Genomic DNA, 17,669 nt, shown 5'->3' with positions numbered 1-17,669 from the left:
GTTGCATATGCCCAAGGGCCGGCCCCTTTTCTAAATGGCACTCTTTTCTTCCACCCTTGGTTTCGGCCTTGGGTCATATGGTCCCCATGGGATCTAGGGCTGGCCCCTTAACTCCTCAGCTTGACAGTCTTTGCTTGGCAGTCACGGCGATCAGGCACGTTCACATGGCGCGTCGGAGGGCATGGTTAGCTGGTGGTGTAAGGGCGGTTAGGGTGCGATAACCACTTACCTCGGTCTTGTGGGCCGCCGTGTAACCAGGGGCTAGCCCTGTGGGATAGCCCCTTCCCAAAACAATTCTGCCATTCAACGTTAAATGTATGTTGAATACTATACATGTTAAGAAACAAAGTATGGAGTAATTGTCGAATTAAGGCTTTTGTGATCCATAACAAGTTTATGAGAAGAGTCTTCAGCGAATTTTGATGTGATTTTCGCTGAAGACTCTTCTCATAAACTATGGAGTGTTGGTTAAAATCTTGTGCTTAGACCTTGGAGATCGCGGGTTCGACCCCGCCTGCTGCTGCTCAGACCTCACCCAATTTTGGTGGCCCTCGGGTTGCCACGTGGTGGCCCCTGGCTATGCCACGTGGCAGCCTATGATTGGCCACCCTGCAACCAATCAAAACATGACATATTTTCTGCCACTAGGACTACCACGTGTCAACACGTGATTTGACGGAGTCCAATCATATGCACAGTCACCCTGCCATGTCAGCATCCCAATCACCCTACCACGTCAGCAATACGGACTACTAATTGTGCAATGATGCTCATTTTTTCACCAAATTTTCCTGTTTGAGAAAAAAGACAAAACGTGTTTCTGGAAGCATACAGTCTATTTTGTGCGAAATGAGTTGCGCCAGATTCAGGACGACGAGAACTACACAGTCATTCAGGTTCCACACTGATCTGATAACTTTGAATTTTGAGCAAATTTCGAGCTCTGGATCAATTAGAAATTCACCTCTCGTATGCATTTTATTTACATTTCATTTTCTTTACATGTGCATTCTTTACATGTGCTAGGATTCACACTCAAAGTCCCAACAATCCCCTGGCACAATTTGTTGGCTTGTCCCTAAGTCATGTATAGTTGACATCCATGCTCGCCTGTGTTGTCATTGCGCAATCCCAATCCACCTCTGGTTGTGGAACTGTAGGCTACTCCCTAATCTTTACTCTATTTTGTGCTCCCTCTTAGCGCACCTTGTCCTTTTCACATGGGCATCCCAACCTCTTTTTCACAAGACCCCATCTCTCATCTACTCCCATGGACATCCCAACCTCTACTCACAAGGCCCCACAACTAACTACTGTAACTTGCATTCAAATTTTTGTTGTTATCCCTTCTTCCACTACCCATGTTCGTTGTACCTGCTCAAATTCTTCACCTTATGGCACTTGCCGGTGCTATTGGATTTCTTTGTTTATGCTGGGTTGGAGTCTTTGATTACAAAAGTTTATTTCCTCTCCACACCTTATACTATTCTAGGACACCTGAAATGCAGTGTGCCAACCAATTTGTGCAGGACCAATTAACCACACCAATGGGGATCTTAATCAAGATTTCCCATATGCTCTATCCCAGATTTCAATTTTGTTTTTATGTTTGCATGCGTTCTTCGTGAGTTGACTTGTGTTATAACATAAAAACATAATAATAACAATAAAATGAAATGAAAACAGGTCATTGCAACCAAAGTTAAAATTTATGGGTTCTTCACGTTCTAGGTTGGGGCTCCCCAGGCACAAATCGCTACAAAAGTTTTGAATTCAAATATTTGTCCTTTCATGAGAAATACATGTGCCATGTGCCTCACCATGTGCGTCATTCCTCTTCCACACACTATCACAACATTCTTACAATGTGCATGTTGGTTGTAACAAACAAACTAACATTTAATTTTCAGTCTAGGGGTTCGTAAACTTGGAGGCGTAGCACTGGAAATGTCGGAGAGAGACCCTAGCAACCTGCAAATCAAATTCTAGTCTAACTTGCACATCACCCTCTTTATAGATTCCTGTAAACACTAATCAATTCTACACCTGAAAGCATTCGTCATAATTAAAACCCTTAACTCAGCAAACACTAATCCTGCACTTGTTTATCAAACCTTCAAATATTGGTAGTTTATTTAATAGAAAGCCCTACACTACCATTCAACCTTCAACCTATAAATTACTTCCTACACTTGCCAAGAAGACCAATAATAAAAAATTGCACAAGCCAAAAGTTTTCAAACAATCTAAAAAGAGATCCAACAAAACTCTTCAATCCTTAAACAACTTCTACATGTTCCTGCTTTTTACCACCCTGCATAATGAAATAAAACAAATCTCTTGCTATAAATGGAAATAGAAATTTCAGAACAATCAAATATGCTTTCAAACTTCATCAAGAAAATCATCTACAATCCCATTTAACCAAAAAGAAATTAATGTGCATTCAAACATTATACTCCTCAATCACACTATTATCAATCTCAACACAATCCATACAAATGTTCTTCAAAAGACAAAGTTTGTAATGGTACTATACATGCAAATGAGTAGATGGAATCAAATTAGGAATTCTGGCATTAAAACATCAAACCATCATCATACAAACAAATGGGTCTCGAAGTCCCCTAATATGCAGGTTACTGCATTCAGTGTAGTTCCTGCACTAGTAGTTTACAATAACTCTAGCTCGACAATCCAATCGCAGAGTCAAGAGAAGTGCTATAAAAGAAATGGGTATCCCAAATCAAACATACCCCAAATCATAAATAATAGTTTCTCAAATAAGTTTTCAATGCACACAGGTAATATCAAACTTCTTCCATAAACGCGAGATTCTAAAACTTAGTGTTCCATCATTAAGATGTCCTTTTGTCCGAAAATATGAGCACCAATGAAATCTCACATGAACAAGTTGACAAAGGTAATGACCACAAATATTACTACCTAGTATGATCTCAATCAAAGTCTAGATCTGAAAGTTCGAATGAAAAAGAAATAATGATACTCATTGTAAATATGAACCAAGTCAGCATATTAAAATGTTGGCAAGAACAAATTTGGGTTGTTTTTTAAGGAAAATAATGAACAAGGACTTAAAAGCGTTCGAATGTGGTCACAAAAGGCATGAGCTAGAAATAAAACCAACATTTAGAGGAAACCAAGCCCACCAAGTTGAAACCCTACTCGATCAATTATTAAACAAGGCACAGATATCATATTATATCACCCAGGTCATATAGTTAAAAGAAAATCAAGCATGTAGAACAAACCTTGCACTATCGCTCTAGGTTCTTAAAATATGAGAAATTAACTCATGAGAACATCATGAAAAGAAAATCAAAGTAGTGAGAAATATATTTACAAATATTTATATCAATCCACCACGACAATCTTGCTATCCACACACAACAACTAAAATATAAAGCACACCAATAACAAATCTGTAGATGACATACCAAAGGGATGTCAAGCTGGACTGGTGCACCCAACTAGACCAGCTCGCACCATTTCTTGAATACTTAAGTCACATAAGAGAGATAACCATTCATGCATATAAAGAACAAGGATAAAAACTTGGTATTGAAGCATTTCTATTGACTAAAACCATCTTTATTACATCGAGGAGAGGAAGAGTCCAACTCTTAGAAGAGGGGTTGACCCTCCTGAGCTAAACCAACAAAAGGATGAGTAATAATCACTCCCAGTAATATTCACACCCCCCCCCCCCCCCGAGCTCAAAGCTAGAGCTCAACTTTATATATGATTTAATACACAGAAATGGCTCTAACAGGCCGGTCTATTACAAATGAACAGTCGAATCAAATCCACTTGTTTACCAAAAATAGATTCGATAGAGTCATGATTCCAAACAAAAGAAGTTGGATGTGATAGTATCTCAACCATTTTCCCTCAATGGATTAACCAGATTTCGATCTTGGACAAAAGAAACTGGTTCCAGAAGTGCCCTAACAATTTGGCTGTAAAGTCTTAGTTTTGAACAAAGAAATCAGATATTTAACTCGCTAGTTGGCCATCTCAACCTTTTAAATTTAGTGCAGGAATCCAAAAACTGGTGTAGGAACTCGATGCATGGTATAGGAAGGTGAGTGCAAGATCAAGACTCGTTGGCACATGCATAAAAAGATAATTGACCAGGATTTTAGACCTGCAAACACAAAAAACTAGTGCAGGAACTCGATGCATGCTATAGGAAGGTGAGTACAAGATCAAGGCTCGTTGGCACATGAACAAAAACATAATTGACTAGGATTTTAGACCTGTAAACACACAAATTATAGTTAATGATGATTTTAATGTTAAATTTTGTTAAAACTAGGGAAACATGCCAAATAGTAAATATTCACTTTATAATGCACAAAAGGACAATAGTAACTAAACTAAAGCATGAGGTATTTCAGAGCAAAAAGTGGTATAAAACCGGACAAAATAGAGGCCTGACAATGCAATCTCACTCTATGCACTATACACGTTTACAACCCCCCACTTACGCATGCCAAGGTTTAACAACATCCCAATGCACATTTCTGAAAAGTCCATCCTCAACTTCGCTGTCAGTCTCGAAACAACAACCTTCATTACAAAATGAGACCTCATTTCTTGGTGAACAATGAGGGTACATAATGCGTCAATTATCTCTTCCTCTAACTTTGCATCATCTGCGCACTCTAGTAAAGAAAGAAGCTTCACATCAACTTATGTTGCTTTTATAACCCACTATCCCTCACCATGTTGTGCCAAAACAATTACTACAACTACAACATTAATGTGAAGCCCTTTATCTCTGTTTAGTCAATTTAGTGTCCTAAATTGCTTGCATAAATTATCAATCGAGGTTTGTAAGCTGATGAAGTGTAGTGCACTATATGTGCTTAGTTAACCTTTCTTACTTCGTTGTTTTGTATTTTATATTGTTTTGGGGGTTTCTGTTCTTTGATTCCTAATGATGTACAATCTGAACTATGAGAAACTTAAGTGAATCTAATGGATTTTTTTTTTTTAAAGAAGAAAAATGTTCCTAAGTTAATCTAACTTCCTAAAGGTGAACCAAGAGTTGAAGCTAGTCAAAACCTAATTTAAAGAAAGGAAAAACAGAGCATCTATCCTATCTCATCATTAATCCTAAGTCATGAATCTATTTCTTAAAATTAAGGGTGAAGTTGTAATGCATGTTGAAATAAATACAGAGAATGAAATCAACTGAAGTACTTCTAGTTACTCTAGCCTTCAATTTTGAAAGATAACCTTCTTGAGATGGGATACAAGCAACTTTCTGTACTTTATGATATAGACAACTAAATGAAACATGCAGAAGGTAACTGATTGATTTCAACCATTGTGTGAAGTGGATGTTTAACCATTTAGTTTAGGATGGGTATCAACTTGAAATGGTGTTCAAAAACATTCATTAACACAATGGATTGACAAATTTGTCCTAGGAAATAAATAACAAGACAGTGAGTAAGCTAGACAACAGTGCGTTCTTATTACTTCAACCTTACTCTGTTTTCTTTCATGAAATGTTTCGGAAGAACAACACTGCACAATTGATTTTTAACATTATGCTATTGATCAAAACTAAAATAAATCAACCTAAGTTAGAAAAACTACTAAAAGCAAAGTAGTGAAATTAAAACTAAACAGAAAATGAATGGAAAGAAAACCTCCTTTAGTGTAGGGGCCCTTTGCAACTGACTTGGTTGAGCTACTAACTAATCAAAAATGCTCTCTTAAACGATCATTGGTCAACACACGACTTATATTATAGAAAAGAACGAAATCCAAAATACAGAGCTGAAAGTTTGAACTTAATACATAAAATTCTCCGAACCCCCCTTGGTTCTGTACAACCAATATTTAAAAGGAAATAATCATAATTGTCTTTGAGGAAAATTAGCTACAGGTGGCTCATACGTATTACAACAGAACTGTGTAAACGTTTGATCAGCTATAGGTGGCTTAAATTCGAGCGAGATGTTTGCAACAGAACTGTTAACATAGGTGGTTGATCCGAGTTAATGCTTGCAACATAACTGTTAGATTTATTGATTAACCACAAAAAAGCAAATGAAGAGTCCTACTGCTTCCGGGTATCATACATTTGACTCCATCTTTGACTATGATCTTGAGCTTGCTTCCTTGTCGATCTGGGCTGAGTGAATAAGATAGAATCCGTGTGGAGATGATTCTAGAGATGCCCATGTGGTCGGATTCTTCATTTGACACCTGGAACCTGCCAGACCATGGAAGTAGCTATAGAATACACAATTAGCTGCAGAATAGGCTGCGTTCTGTAGATAATTTGAAAAAAATTATTAAAATAGCAAAAATATATAAAAAATATATATATATATATATATATATATATATATATATACATGTCAATCATTTAGTGACTTCCTTAAGACAAAACCTATCATTTATCATTGATTGGGATCTGTAATTTTATGGAAAAGCAAGGGAAAAAGGTAAGAAAAGCTGTCAAGGAGAGGGTAATTCTGAGGTTCAACATACCCCCACTGCAAAATCATTGCATGTCCTCATGCAATTTGTCAAAAATATGAATTCCTTTTTCCTATTGCATTTGCTCAAACACCTCTGCTAGCACATCTAATTTTCTTCTTTTGTTCTTCCTTGAGGTGACTGTCATCCTGGGCTTTTTCATAAGAAGCTTGTACTTGAGATTGATGATTGTTCTGTTCAAAATCTTATTCTTCCTTTTCAATTTTCTGTTCTTCTTGTACCACAGTCCTAAATGCAGAATAGTATTGTCATGAATTTCTTTGTCCAGTTTATTTTGTTCCTTCAAGGTTTCATTCTCCTGTATGATATGTCTATTCAATATCTCTAATTCATGAATTTCCTGTTTGAGAGCACCAATTAGAGGTTCTTGTGGATTGACAGAAGGCTTTGGATCCATTGAGGCATTTTTCTTCTCCAGTGATTCTATATAGTCATATATTTGTCACTGCACTGGGTCTATGCCTGGAGATCTTCTGCTGGGGCTGCCTTTGAAATAATGTTCAGGAGAATTTTGAGGACTGTGTGTAGAGGAAACATTATCAGGAGATGGTACTAGGGTTTCTTCTTCTAAATTTATGAACTCTGTCCCCTCTGATGATGTCTTCTTTACCATACCTCGAAGTCTAGAGCTCATTTGAAGTCGTAGAGGACTTACATTCTCCTCCTTTGTACCCTTTTTCTCCTTTCTTATATTTTCTTTTCTCTTGATTTGCTTCCTAATCTCTGTCAATTCTTCAGAGATTAATTTTTCATCATCTTTTTGTAATGAAGATTCAGGTTTGTTTCTACTAGTTTCACCAACTTTCTTTTTCATCTTCCCTTTTTGCTTGATTTCCTTCTTGATCTCTGTCAGTTTTTCAGAGATTAGCTCTTCATCATTTTTCTGTGTTGAGGACTCAGGTTTGCTTTAATGGTTATACAGGTCTTCTTTCTCCTACTCCTTATGACATTACCTTCTTCAGGTGACTCTGGTGCCTCTTGGAAATGGTTTCTTATCAGGAAATTTTCCCAGGTATCTCCTATGCTTTTCAAATGAAACTCAATCAGTATCTTTACCAACCCACGATGGTACATGGTTGTGTCTATGAATTCTATTCTCTTCTGCACATTTGAAGCCATTCGTCTCAAACTGTTTAGCAGGAAGAAAGGAAGATTGATTTCTCCATTTTCTAGAAAATTCATCAATAAACGTATATGGTAGACATACATGCACCTGAATCTTCCCTCACAGGTAATAAATTTCTGTAATATCAAAAGCATGCTTCTCCATTTACATTTAAGAGCTGAAATAGGAATTCCTTTTCTAAACACAGAGACATCCATACCTGTGTTCCTGAGGATTACTTTCCATGATTCATTTTGGAATTCTTTATTTTTGAACCATCTTTCACCATGTCTTGGAAGTTCTGTAGCCTTTGTTATGAAGGATTCTGTTACTACAAACTTAATGTCCCCAATTTCTACTTTTGTACCATCAAAAAATCTCGCAAAAGATTTTGTGATCTCTTTATGAAAACCGTCAAATTTTTCAATGAATTTGAGCCATCCAGCCTTCTGCAACATTTCCTTGAGTTGTGGATATCCTTCCATATATTTTGCTCCTATTGGCTCTGACCTAACAATGAATCCGATGTCTTCTGTTTCGCAAAATTTCTTAACCTTCAGAATTACTCTCCTGGTCTATGAAATGGATTCACTGCGAGTATGGTGAAAAATAACTACGGGTTTGTGTGAAATAAGTAGATGGTGAGGGTTTGGAGAGACGTTGACATGTTGGTCACATCGTAACCATGACCGTTAACAATCATTGATGGAGTTATTATGGACCGTTAGGTACAAAGTATGGAGGATGTGGTGGAGATGTGGTATGATGAAGTTATTATGGACCGTTAGGCACAGAGTATGGAGGATGTGGCGGATATGCAGTACGATATAGATGGAAATCAAATCAAATGATGATTTGTTAAGGAGACATACGATTATCCATATTATAGATGCCTTATGTTTTTAACTTGTTGTTTGAAATAAATTTTGCATTTTACCTTTAGAACTTAACCTTTCTATTTGATGATTCTTTTGGTGTTGATCCGTAGGTACCTTTTAGCATGTTTGGTCTCCAAAACTGGATTCTCCAATTTCCTGCATTCATGATTTATTTGTGAGTTGTACAATTATGCCAGAGCTGATAAATAAGTTGTAGCTATAGAATCAAATTAGCTACAGAATGGAATCAGCTGCAGAATATGAAAAGGAGGAAAAGTGAAGTATGGCTATGTAATATGAGTGTAAAAATGAAATGGAATTGGGTTATGACAGTGAAATGGAATGAAATGTAAAATAAAATGGAAAATAGGGTGAGATGGAGAAAAACTGTAAAAAAAAATGTAAGTGAAATATGATAATGAGATGAAATGGAACTGTAAAATAAAATGAAAAGAGAATGAGATGGAATGCAACTATGAATTTGCAGATTATGAACTGCAAATGAACGTAGCTTTTTGTCACAACTTATTACAGAAAGGAAATAAAAAATATAGGATGTCAGAAATCTCTGATTTTCACCCTGTATTTTCTGTATAAGTATGCCAATCAATGATTGGTTTTCAAAATTATACAATTTATTATATTTTTTTTATAATTTTTTTTTTCACAAAAAATAAAGACTAAGTTAGTGGAGAAGAAGAATTATTCTTCACTAGCTTCATTTCAGAGTTATTATGGAAAATCTTAATAAAATCCTCCCTTGAAATTGGCTTCTGATATATTTTCAACCGATGACCATTCACAAGAAGAGGTACCTTTTTCTCATCTATTGTCCTTATTCTCACTGCTCCATTGTTAAAGACTTCTTCAATCTCATATGGCCCAAGCCAATGAGTCTAAGACTTCCCTTGAAAATCTTTAAATTTTGAATCGAACAAAGTGCCCAATCTCCTGCTTGAAACTTCTTCTCCTTGATATATTTATCATGCCATTTAGCCCTTTATTATTGGACTATATTGGTTCTTTGAACTACATCTTGCCTGATTTCATCAAGCTCATTGAGTTGCTCTAATCTATGTTTCTATGCTTCTGATAAATCCAGTCCCAATTGGACTACCATCTTGAAGGTTTTGATTTGAAACTCTATAGGGAACAGGACTTGCTTCCCATAAAAAATCTCATAGGGAGTATGTCCTGTTGTGTTCCTCCATGTAGTTCTGTAGGCCCATAAGGCTTCACGAAGCCTTTCTGCCCAATCTCTTCTATGTAGATGTACAGTCTTAGTGAGAATTCCTTCTATCACCTTATTGGTAGATTCAAATTGATCGTTTTCTTGTGGATGGTAAGGAGTAGACTTCCTATGTTTTATCTTGTATTCTTCTACAAGTCTTTCCACCATTTTAGATGTAAATTGAGATCCTTGATCTGTCACTATTTCTCTTGGAACACCAAAACGAGTGAAGATGTCCTCAAAAAGAAAATTAACTACATATTTTTCATTAGCAAAAGGTAATGCTTTAGGCTCTACCCATTTAGTGACATAATCATTGCATACCAATATATACTTCTTTTGCTTTGATGGGGGATTAATTGGACCAACAAAATCCAAGGCCCATTTTTCAAAAGGTTCAATGAGTACTTGAATTTGTAGTGGAATTTCATTTGAAGAAGCAGATTTTCCTGCCCTTTGGCAACTATCACGCCTCTTGACATATTCTTTGGCATCTTTGAAGATGGATGGCCAATAATATCCTGAATAAGGGATTTTATAGGCTGTCCTCTTGTTAGCAATGTCCACCACACAGTCATCATGACATGCCTTAAGAATCTCAGGCATTTCATCTTCCCTAACTCATATTCTAATCATGAGATATGGACTTGTTTTATACAATTCATTAGTGATCCATGAGTATCTTGAACTTATTTGAATGATTTTTCTTTTCTCTCTAGGAACAAATGTAAAGGCAATTTCCCTGTGACTAAGTAATTGGCAATATCTGTAAACCAAGGGGTCTGAGTAGTCACTGCAAAAAGATATTCATCTGGAAACTTATCTTCAACCAGAGGGTCATCTTTGATATTTTGAATTCTGGACAAGAAATCAGCAACTGTGTTTTGTTTTCCAGGCCTATCTAGCACAGTAATGTTGAACTCTTGCAAGAGTAATAGCCATCTTGTAACTCTGCCATCAGTAATAGGTTTATTCATTAAGCATCTAATTTCAGAGTGGTTTGTATGAACAAAGGTTTCATAGCCCGTTGTGTAATGTCTGAACTTATTGATAGCATGAACAACAGTTAAAAATTCCTTTTCAGTTACAGTATAATTTAACACGGTGGGAGTCAAATTCTTACTTGAATAGTAGATGGCATAGGGAATCAAATCTTTTTGTCCTAATACAGCTCCCAGAGTTGTATCTGAAGCATCTGTTGAAATGTGAAAAGGTAGTTTCCAATTTGGACCTCTCAAGAAGGGTGATTCAAAAAAAAATTCTTTTAAAGTCTCAAATGCTAACTGGAAATCAGGATTCCAACTGAATTCACAATCCTTGGAGAGTAATTTGAAGAGTGGGGATGCTATTTTAGTGAAATTTCCTATAAATTTTCTATAGTATCCTGTAAATCCTAGAAAACTTCTAACATCCTTTTGACAATTTGGAATTGATAATTTAGAGATGACTTCAACTTTAGATTTATCAACTTTAATTCCATCTCCTGAAATGTGATGTCTTAAAACAATCCCTTCTGTAAACATCATAAAACATTTTTCATAGCTTAGTGAAAGGTTTGCTTCCTTACATCTTTTAAGAACCTTTTCCAATTTTTCTAAAGCTTCTTCAAATGTATTCCCATAGACTGTAAAATCATCCATATATACCTCTACACAATCATGTATTAGATCAGAAAAAAATTCCCAGTACTACTCTTTGGAATGTTGCAGGTGCATTACACAATCCAAAAGTAAGTACTCGGTAGGCATAGGTTCCCCATGGACAAGTAAATGTGGTTTTATCTTGATCTTCAGGTGCCACCTGAATTTGTTTATAATCACTAAAACCATCCAAGAATGAGAAATACTTCTTACTTGCTAATGTATCTAACACTTGATCTATAAAGGGAAAAGGAAAATGATCTTTAATGGTAGCTTTATTCAATTCTCGATAATCAATGCATACCCTCCATTTACCATTCTTTTTGGGCACAATCACTAGAGGGGAACCCATTGGCTGTCTGAAATTGGGTAAATGAAGTTTACATTCAACAGTTTTTGCAACACTTCTTTCACAATTTCCCTAAGATTTGGATTCATTCTTCTTTGAGGTTGTCTGATAGGTTTACAATTTTCCTCAATGTAGATGTGATGTATACAAGTCTTAGGACTAATTCCTTTCATGTCAATATATTCCCATGCATATTCAACAAAATGTTGTTGTAATGTTTTGATTAGCTTTTCCCGTTGTAATTTCTCCAAGTTATTGTTTATGTTCAATGTTCTCCCTGGAAAGATTTCAACTGTAGAGCTACCAAATTCTTCCATAGAATAAAGAGACATCTGCCTAGATGACATTCAATATTGGATTTTTCTAGAAATTGATCATGTTCATATTTTGGAGATGATTCAAAATTTTCCATTGTATTCAAGATTTGACTATCTTCACTAATGTCTGAAATAGTAAAGAGAGGTTGAATGTCATTTTCATCATCAATCCATTCTTTGTCATCTATTTATGTGATTGTTCTTGCTGGAGGATATAGAGTGAATTTCTTAGTTGAATTACCATCAGAAATATACATATCACTAGATCTATAGTTAATGAATGCATCAGCAGTGGCCAGCCAAGGTCTTCCTAGCATAAGTGGATGTCTCCCTAGATTTCTCTTTGGGGTTAGGATCATAAAATCAACAGGGTACTCCCAAGAGTCTAATGACACTGAAATATCTTCTAACACACCATCTGGTTTGATTACAAATCTATCTACTAATTGCAGTAATGTAGGTGTGTAAAGAAGATTAGGAAGCTTGAGTTGTTCCATGGTTTGTTTTCTCATAATATTTATTGCTGCTCCTAAATCAATCAACGTATTGAGAATTTCAACTCCATTGATATGTGTTTTTACAATTGGACTTCCTGGATCTACATATTTTTGTATGGCAATTTTTCCCATCATTATGTCTGCTATTTTTCCTACCAGTTGAATTCTTTTTATTTATTTTGTTTCCTTCTTGGTTTCTTTATGCTCAACTCCTTTATTGTTTTAGCTATAATTGGAATCTCCTTAACAGCTTGTAACAAAGAGATTTTGATACAGACATTTTTCAATTCATCTAGAAAATCATAATTAGGCAACATAATCTGCTTTTCTAGCCCTCTATCAACTTGTAATCTTTCGGGAAAAGGAGGTGCAGAAGTAGACACTGGTTGCTCAATGATAGGAGTTGAGTTTATTGGTTCTTTCTGTTTTTCATTTTCAGTATTTTGGTTTTGGAGAGATGTTCCTTCAAAACTTTTATTGGGCTATAGAGAATCTTCCTCAGAATTGTCTTGTTCCTGAATAATTACAGAAGGCTTTTCTTTTTCTAATATCCTACCAGATCTTAGTTGAACATCATTGAGATCTAGAGGAGTGATCATATAAGTTGGAAGTTGTTGTCCTTCTACCATGTAGGTATTCTGAGGATTTTTATTGTTGGAGTTTGGTAATGGTTGGGCAGGTAGATGATTTGGTCTCTGTTGAAATGGTAGTAAGAGTTGAGGATTTTGGTTTTGAAGTTGAGGTTGTTGGATTTTTTGTGGAATTTGTTTTGGGAATGGTAGTGAAAGTTGAGGATTCTGATTTTGAAGTTGTGGCTGCTGATTTTGTTGCAAAATTTGTGGGGGAGGATAATTCTAATATGATGGAGGATATTGATAGTATTGAGAGAATCCTCCATAAGGATTTTGTATTCCTTGAGCCCAAGGTTGAGATTGAGGCCAAGTTTGCTGCTAAGAATTCCAATTTGGAGGGGGCTGCATATACATTTGGTTGTTAAAACTCTAATTTTTCTGCCCTTGCCAAGGTCTTCTAGAGACAAAGCAAAGAGACTCTGTTGGATTTGAAATTTTTTCTTCTTGAAAAACAGCCTTAAGACCAAGGATTGAAGGACAACTTCTGGTCTCATGGTTTTTTGAACAAATCACACAAGTCTATATGACTTTTGCATCTAAAGCGCATTCTCTTAAAGCGTGCTTCTTTCTGCATCTGGGACAGAAAATAGCTAGAGCATCAGTCTCGGTTTTCTGCTTGTTTTGTAACTTAAGGGTGTCTATTTGTTCACTAAGGCTCCCTAGGATATCTATTTTAAATTCATCAAGCATGTTTCCAATTTATGCCCTACTCATTGATCTAGTTGTAGATTTATTCACTCTAACAAGAGAAGGATCTCTTGGACCTTTCCCAGTTTTGGATTTTCCTCTTGAGAGATGAACACATAATTCCCCTATGTCACTTAATGGGAGTTGAGAAATATTTCCCTTCCCCATCATGTTAAGGATATTTATCCACTCATCTCTAATGACTTTTAATAGAAGATCTTTTAAGGTATCTTCACCTAAGTTATCCATCTTTGCTCTTTTTAAATTGTAGTTGAATCTCTCGATTAAATCCTCTAAATTTTCATCCTCTCTTTGCATCATTTTGAACACTTCATCCTTGTGATTGATAGGCATGCAATAATCCAAACACCTATCCAAAAACACTTTCTTCATGTCATTCCATGTTCTAATGGACTAAGTGACCAACCCCATGAACCACTTTAAAGCAGCTCCTTTCAACGTTGAAGGAAACAACTTAAGTTTTTGAGTCTTTTAAATAATCATAAGTTCTGCACAAGACTTCAGATTCAAATAAAAATGTTTCAGGATCTTCACTTTTTAACCCATGGAAATTTGGGAGGACATAAGGTGAGATATTTTTCATTGTGGCATTTGTTTGTTCATCAACTATAGGGAATCCAAAAGAATTATCAACTTCCCTATTTCCTCTACCTCCTCCATTATTTCCTCTGCCTTCTCCATCATTTCCTCTACCTTCTCCATTATTTCCTCTACCTCTTCCTCCTCCAAATAGTGTAAATTCTCCATCCTCTCCTTCTTCTACCATTATAGTTTCTTCAGAGTCAATATAAGATTCAACCTGCAAGGTTAATTTCTCTTCCTCTGGTTCCTCTATCAATGGTATGTGGTAGAGAGGTTCTACTTCTTCTACTTCATTGGGTATTCTTAATTATTCAACTAAAATATGTTCCCCTGTGGAGGTGAAAAAGGCTGCTCCTTCTGTTGGAGATCCACAATTCTCCTCCTCTAGGACCGTCTCAGTAGATGAAGTAGGAGATCCTCTTCATTGAATTTCTGACCTTAAGACTTTAGGAGGTCTATGGCTAGGAGTATGAACTTGAGATGGAGGTGTATCTCTTATTAGTCTTGATGGAGTAGGTGGTGTTGTAGGAATTGAAATCCTGCCTCTAGCTATAAATCTACCCCTAGAGTCTCTTTCTCTACGCATATCAATTTTTTTTTTAATGTAAGAGATAAGGTTACCTAATTACACTTCCCCGGCAACAGCTCCAAAATGTTTAGTCAATTTAGTGTCCTAAATTGCTTGCATAAATTATCAACTGAGGTTTGTACGCTGTTGAAGTGTAGTGCACTATGTGTGCTTAGTTAACCTTTCTTACTTCGTTGTTTTGTATTTTATATTGTTTTGGGGATTTCTGTTCTTTGATTCCTAATGATGTACAATTTGAACCATGAGAAACTTAAGTGAATCTAATGGATTCTTTTTTTAAAAGAAGAAAAATGTTTCTAAGTTAATCTAACTTCCTAAAGGTGAACCAAGAGCCGAAGCTATTCAAAACCTAATTTAAAGAAAGGAAAAACAGAGCATCTATCCTATCCCATAATTAATCCTAAGTCATGAATCTATTTCTTAAAATTAAGGGTGAAGTTGTAATGCATGTTGAAATAAACACAGAGAATGAAATCAACTGAAGTACTTCTAGTTACTCTAGCCTTCAATTTTGAAAGATAACCTTCTTGAGATGGGATACAAGCAACTTTTTGTACTTTATGATCTAGAGAACTAAATGAAACATGTAGAAGGTAACTGATTGATTTCAACCATTGTGTGAAGTGGATGTTTAACCATTTAGTTTAGGATGGGTATCAACTTGAAATGGTGTTCAAAAACATTCATTAACACAATGGATTGACAAATTTGTCCTAGGAAATAAATAACAAGACAGTGAGTAAGCTAGACAACAGTGCGTTCTTATTACTTCAACCTTACTCTGTTTTCTTTCATGAAATGTTTCGGAAGAACAAGACTACACAATTGAGTTTTAACATTATGCTATTGATCAAAACTAAAATAAATCAACCTAAGTTAGAAAAACTACTAAAAGCAAAGTAGTGAAATTAAAACTAAACAGAAAACAAATGGAAAGAAAACCTCCTTCAGTGCAGGGGCCCTCTACAACGAACTTGGTTGAGCTGCTAACTAATTAAAAATGCTCTCTTAAACGATCATTGGTCAACACACGACTTATATTATAGAAAAGAATGAAGTCCAAAATATAGAGCTGAAAGTCTGAACTTAATACATAAAATTCTTCGAACCCCCCTCGGTTCTGTACAACCAGTATTTAAAAGGAAATAATCATAACTGTCTTTAAGGAAAATTAGCTACAGGTGGCTCATACGTATTACAACAGAACTGTGTAAACATCTGATCAACTACAGGTGGCTTAAATTCGAGTGAGATGTTTGCAACATAACCATTAACAGAGGTGGTTGATCCGCGTTAATGCTTGCAACAGAACTGTTAGATTTATTAATTAACCACGAAAAAGCAGATGAAGGGTCCCACTGCTTCTGGGTATCATACATTTGACTCCACCTTTGACTACGATCTTGAGCTTGCTTCCTTGTCGATCTGGGCTGAGTGAATACGATAGAATCCATGTGGAGACGATTCTAGAGGTGCCCATGGCCAGATTCTTCATTTGACACCTGGAACCTGCCAGACCATGGAAGTAGCTATGGAATACATAGTTAGCTGCAGAATAGGCTGCGTTATGTAGCTAATTTGCAAAAAATTATTCAAATATCAAAAACATAAAAATATAACATGCCAATCATATAATTCCTTCCTTAAGACAAAACCTATCATTTATCATTGATTGGGATCTGTAATCTTATGGAAAAGCAAGGGAAAAAGGTAAGAAAATCTATCAAGGAGAGGGTAATTTTGAAGTTCAACAATCACCATCCTAATTTTCAAGGTATTGCAAAATTCTTTCCATTGGACGCGGTGTCTTTGCAACAACTTTATAATGATGGAGACTTGTATTCATGATTGCGGTAAGAGCAACACAAGCATTTATCTAAACATGAATAGACCTTACATTTTCCAATAATGATGATAATTGAGTTACCGCTGGTAGCAAATAAGGCTCTGCGTTGGGCAATGTAACCACCATTATTAAAGTTATTTCTTCTTTCGCCATTGTAACTTGATTCTTCAAATGCAAATTTCCAATCTCATCTTCGACTTTTTTCCTTATATTTTCTTGTGAAGGACACAACATAGCAAAAGAAGATGGAGGAGGAGGAGCATGCATTGAAGAAGAACTTTGAGGTGGTGGAGAAGGTTGAGTTGAAGAGTTCAGTCATGCGGAAAGAGATGCAACCATTCTTTCCTTCCAACCACCAGGAACCCAAAAAAAAACTAGCCAAGAAGTCAATGATTTTGTGCCCTTCCTGAAGTTACAAGCTAGCCATGCCCATAACCTCCATCTAACCACGATTTCATTTGCCTAAGCTTCTCTCCACCGCTGTTTCCACCTAAATGGAGAGGGAAACCAAGCATTTCTTGGCTAGTGAAATTTGTTGGGAAGAAACTCTCTGGTCAGGATAACTAACAAAACATAAAGAAATAATTCCATAAATATGGCATAGCAAAGTGCACGAGCAACAAACTACACTACACAAACTACTCCAAATAAAAAGGGACGGGAACCTGGATTCTCTCCATTAACATAAGTGAAAATTTACATAATAACTAGGACCTCCTTGCCATGGTAGTAGGGAGACAATTTGCCTCCAA

At 36.1% G+C, this 17,669-nt stretch overlaps 1 pseudogene; it reads right to left on the bottom strand.

The window, feature by feature from the left end:
* Positions 1–4,476: 4,476 nt before the first annotated feature.
* LOC149151950 (uncharacterized) lies at positions 4,477–17,256 on the bottom strand (annotated as a pseudogene).
* Positions 17,257–17,669: the final 413 nt, after the last annotated feature.

Source organism: Pinus tabuliformis, chromosome 9 (assembly GCF_031772625.1).
Source record: "Pinus tabuliformis cultivar Carrire ecotype Pingquan chromosome 9, CPIR1, whole genome shotgun sequence".
Lineage (NCBI taxonomy): Eukaryota > Viridiplantae > Streptophyta > Pinopsida > Pinales > Pinaceae > Pinus > Pinus tabuliformis.
Note: the sequence above shows the minus strand (reverse complement) of the source record. Positions and strands in the feature narration are given on the sequence as shown.